We start from the raw sequence: 5,924 nt of genomic DNA on the forward strand, positions 1-5,924 counted from the left end.
ACATGAGACAAACAAACAGGCTAGAAACCTTGAACGGCACATTATGTGACACATGAGACAAACAAACAGGCTAGAAACCTTGAACGGCACATTATGTGACACATGAGACAAACGAACAGGCTAGAAACCTTGAACGGCACGTTATGTGACACAGGAGACAAACAAAACAGGCTAGAAACCTTGACTGGCACTTTATGTGACATATGAAATGAACAAAACCAGGCTAGAAACCTTGAACGGCACATTATGATACACATGAGACAAAGAAACAGACTAGAAACCTTGAACGGCCCGTTATGTGACACATGAGACAAACAAACAGGCTAGAAACCTTGAACGGCACGTTATGTGACACAGGAGACAAACAAAACAGGCTAGAAACCTTGACCGGCACTTTATGTGACACATGAAATGAACAAAACCAGGCTAGAAACCTTGAACGGCACATTATGTGACACATGAGACAAAGAAACAGAGACCTTAAAGTTCAAGTAATATTATCTCTAATTTATCTTTGCAGAAGATAGAGCGGGCTATATGGCAGCAGTGCTCGCCGCCTACGCTGCTACATTTGATCAAATTGACTGTCACGAATATATAACGCCTCTCGATCACTGAAAGTACGGAGCATGCTCAGCTGGAACCTTGGACCTTCGAATCTGGTGACAGGCACGGTCCATTCGGCCTTGCAATTTTAAGATATTTTGATTTACACGGTATTAAAACTTATTTTTTTTTTTTAGCTGCCAGTTACAAAGACAGATACGATGATAGGTAATACTAACAATGTAGAGAAAACATTAAAATCTGGTAACAAAATACGCTGACAAAAGTATGAATTATCGCACGTGACAATGTGAAAGAGATATTGTACCTTGATTTCTGCAACACAATAACCCCCCAGCGGCACAGCGGTATGTCTGCGCACTTACAACACTAGAATCCGGGTTTCGATACCCTTGGTGGGCAGAGCACAGATAGCCCATTGTGTAGCTTTGTGCTTAATTAAAAACAAGCAACACAATATTAGAATATAGGTTTTAGTGAGGAACACACCAGAGGGCGTGCTTTTCTGTGTATATTCGTAAATTTACAATGAAGTTTTTCTCTCTATGTTGCTTCCTCTGTTATATCTTATTTTACGGATATTAAAGCTCTCATTACTTCAATGTAATCCTCCAATTTAAAATTTCCTGTTTCTCCTTTGCAAGCGAACTCCAAAAGATCTAAATTTATCAAATACAGATATTGTTGTTCTCTTCCTGCTTGCAGCGGCGAAAAAGGTGATCACACGATTAGTCCTCGGCAGTGGTGAAAAAACACATACGAAGATAATGTACAACGACAGCACTTAGCCATAGGTTTTAGTTTCGATAATAGGAATCGTGGTTTTTATCTTACACAATATTTATTTGAATCATTTCAGGCTTAAGAATGGGCGCTTCGTTTGTAAATGTAGCCTTATAGAGTTTAGTGATCCTTCGAGTTTATTACTTGTAAACACTGTGAAAAAAACAACAATCAACCGATTAAACAAAACTGAAATAAATGACGTATTTTCTATATACACTCGTTATTATATTACACATTTTATTCCAGACTTCAGATGTGTACGTGTAAAACATACTGTTCTTATTCACACCGGGACAAACCAATTAGTGTGTGTGAATGAAACATACTGTTCTTATTCACACCGGGACAAACCATTAGTGTGTGTGAATGAAACATACTGTTCTTATTCACACCGGGACAAACCATTAGTGTGTGTGAATGAAACATAATTTTCTTATTAACACCGTGACAAATCATTAGTGTGTGTGAATGAAACATAATTTTCTTATTAACACCGTGACAGCCACTTAATGTGTAGTGTGTTAATCATAATGTTCTAACCTATACCAGGGGGCTAGCCTTCCCTACTTTTGAGTTTATAGAATAGAGGGAAGGCAGCTGTTCAACAACACTCACCGCCAACTCTTGAGCTACTCTTCACCATCGAATAGTAGGACTGACCCTCAAATTATGCCCCAACTAAAGGGTCAAGCATATTCGGTGACGGGTTTCGATTCCGCAACCCACAAGTTGCGAGTCGGGCGCACTATCCGCCAATCCGGTATAGTTGTGATTTATGGACATTGTAGTCTATAGGCTAATAATGTAAACTGAAACTCCGTATCTAATGCGGGCTTCCTATCAAGATGATTAGTCTAAAAGTGAAATGTTACTATTGTAATTGAACTTTCAATCGTTTAAAGAAACTGTAATGAAATAAGTAAGATCTGATTCTTCTTAAAGTATTTGAAGCTCATTTAATCTAGTCCTGCTCGATAGGGGGCGTACAAGGGGAACAAGTTTTAGGAAAAATCAGTTAGTTATATGATGAAGCTGCGATTTATCTCTGGATTTAGTGCAAACAACAAAGTAGCGACTGCCTCTAAGAATCCCTCGTGCGTTCGTACCACCTTGGGAGTTTCACAAATCCTATGCTACCATCTTTATCATTTTTTGGATTTTTTTATACTCCTTATTAGCAGTGGAGAGAAATCGTCCGCCAAGATCTGCACCGTTGTTATAACATCGAGAAAGAACAACATATGACTCAGTCTTCTGTATTAAGAGTGCGAAAACGACATATTTATTCTTACTATTTTGACTGGAGTGTTACGTAGATATAGCTTTATTGTTCTGTCAATCATCAGAATATTAGTAACAATAGTTTTGTCCTTCTGACCGACTATCCCGATTTTCTCTTTTTTTCTGTCAACATACCTTTCTAATACTAAGATTAAAAAACACAAAACCGACGTTTTTTGGCACAATGAAAGGTAAACTATTTATTATCACTTACAGCCCACTAGTTTCTTTATTAGTCTTGATGATGATAAGTGTGTTACCGAAACTGTGTTTGTGTATCAGTTGTGTGTAATGTGTTTTACATATTTATTTGCACGTGTGTTGCGATATGTTTGTACACGCGTTTATTGTGTACGCTGTGTGTGTGTGTGTATGGATTCACAATAGCACATTTCTGGTATTTAACAAGTTATTAAATCCATGGATTACACATCTTTCGTGTTTCTGTTCGTGTGTGTTGTTTTTGTCATTCTGGCTGCACCTGCTTGGCTATTTCTATCAATACAAACGATAAGTACGCTGTCACTGAGCACGTATATCACTCTAAAAACAACACCATCATTGTAAAGTTTGTATACACTGCCATAATAATATTAGTAAATGAAGGCATTCCCTAACATGGCCCGCGGTGGACTGACAAACATGAAAATTAAAACATTACATAAAATCACTGTTTTATAAATTACCTCAAATGAAGAACGATTCGTGTTTGTTCTGAAATAACAAACCATGCTAGTGTTAATCTACGACACATACTTCGTCTTGAAGTGATTACGCAAGCCTTCTTCCTGTATATGAATGTGTATCCATTATGTGTACTGTATTTGCGTATCAGGTGTATGTAACGTGTTTGGATATCCGTTATGTTTATTGTGTTTGTCTATCCGTTGTGTGTACCGTGTTGGTAATCACTGTGTTCGGAGTGTTTACTTATAGTTAGATGCGTTATTTACAAACACCGTGTTTGTGTATCAGTTGTGTGTAGTGTGTTTTACGTACTTATTTGCAAGTGTGTGTACACGCGTTTATTGTGTACGCTGTCTGGTAGACTTTTGTTCATTTAGCAAGCAGTAATTACAAACTTAATGTTCCGATCATTGCAACAGAGTCATATGGCCAAGGTTACGAATTGAAGCTCCTGTCTGTAACCCTGGCTGGTGTAATAGAAATTCCAGGATTCTCACAATCAATACAACGTATCTGCCTTATTATACACTTTCGAGGTAGTGAATTTCATAATTCAGTTCCGAGCTGTCGTAATAGCTGAAATCGCTTACTTTATCAATTTTCGCACGAAATATTTTTTTTTCCTACCGAGTATAGATTGATCTTGTAATTAACATTGTTATTTTCTATAAAACAGAATATGATCCTATTACAGTGACATAGGAAGCGGAGGGGGTGGCTAGGCCCCCACATTTCAATCTGTCCTATCAAAATTAGGTAAATTACTCTCAGGAAATTGCAACGCTAGAAATCGGGTTTCGACACCCGTGGTGGGCAGATCAAACAAAAAAACTCTCAGGACAAGTAGGAGAACGTATAAAACTTAATCCAGAACCCAAGAGCTTCTAGAGCCCTAATGCAAGTCCTGGACTCCCGTCGTAAAGGATGCGCCTTTGACGCACATTACCTCGCTTCTTTCAGTCAAATAAACCTCCCCCCCCCCCCAACTTTCTACACCTCTGTATTAATTAAGAAAACTTCCTACTGGTGCAGAAATCTGAAACGGAGAAAACGTTATTGAAATTCCCGTATTATTACAACAGTTATTTTAACAATGCAGATTTAGGCCTAGTAGTTTCGTGACAAAGATGCACACGTGACATCACCTTTTACTATAGCTAAGTTTTACACTTTCGTGACAGCTAGCTAACTTAACAGAATAAATTAACAGAACTTACAAACTTTTTTTTTCGTTATTATTATTAATTATTTCATATGATTTCATCACGTTGTGGCACACTGGTCACAATCAAATCGAGGACATGCATGTATGGTGTCAAGCTTCGTGTATTAACCTCTCCTTGCGAGTATGGTATATAAACGGACATCCCTCACGAATCTGAAGAATGTACCTCAGCTTTCTTCATGGCGAATTCACACGTAAAAGTAATTTCCGTATGTCTCTTTATCGTAAGTTCACCTTTTCTTCTTCTCGGCAGACCTAGATTTAGTTATAATGTTCCAGTTCCAATGATCTTTCTATATTAGATTCTCTAGTACGGTGAAATTAGAGACGTATTTTTGTAAAGTTTAACAACTTCTTCTGACAGGGTCAAAACATTCGTGAAAGAAAAGCTTGAAGGGTTATGAAAGTTAAATTCGGGGTTAGATCCCTGCGGTGCGACCACCACCACCTCGAGAGCAATTGTTATTCTCTGATCGAATAATGCAATTAGACCGTCATCTTATATCGTATCCCTCAGCCCCAAAGTGCGGAGCGTGTTTTTGCAGGAAGAGCGAGATGCGAACGTTGAAACTTCGGATCCATATTGAGGGTTACAATAACCGCTTAGCAACTCCCGGTCCGGATTTAAGATACGGAGGTTCTTAGTAAAATAAGGTCACGCAAATGTTTATTTTTTAGGGTGGATGTGGTTTGGTTTATTTTGAATTTCGCGCAAAGCTACACGAGGGCTATCTGCGCTATCCGTCCCTAATTTATCACTGATAGACAAGAGGGAAGACAGCTAGTCTTCATCGCCTATCGCCAACTCTTGGGCTACTCTTTAACCAACGAATAGTGGGATTGTCCGTCACATTATAACGCATTCACGACTGAAAGGGCGAACATGTTTGGTGGGGTGAAGATTCAAAGCCGCGACCCGCAGATTGTCGGGCCTGGGAGGGTGGGGGATGTGAGTTTATAGAAGTCTTTATTAAAGCGTCAGTGAGACGTAAATATATGGAAGTTGTTCGAGGAGCTGGTCAGATAACATTGATTGAAAGTACGGTGATATGGAAGATTTAGGTTGATATAATCTGATGTGAATTTCCAGACGAATATGACGATAAATGGCGATTCTTCAGTAAAATAGGGCCACGTGAATATTAAAGGAACACGGTGCCACATAGATAACATCAGTAAAATAGGGCCACGTGAATGATAAAGGAACACGGTGCCATATAGATAACATCAGTAAAATAGGGCCAGTGAATGGTAAAGGAACACGGTGTCACATAGATAACATCAGTAAAATAGGGCCACGTGAATGATAAAGGAACACGGTGCCATATAGATAACGTCAGTAAAATAGGGCCACGTGAATGTTTACCTGTTTAGCTAC

Source organism: Limulus polyphemus, unplaced genomic scaffold, assembly GCF_000517525.1.
Source record: "Limulus polyphemus unplaced genomic scaffold, Limulus_polyphemus-2.1.2 Scaffold8369, whole genome shotgun sequence".
Taxonomy (NCBI): domain Eukaryota; kingdom Metazoa; phylum Arthropoda; class Merostomata; order Xiphosura; family Limulidae; genus Limulus; species Limulus polyphemus.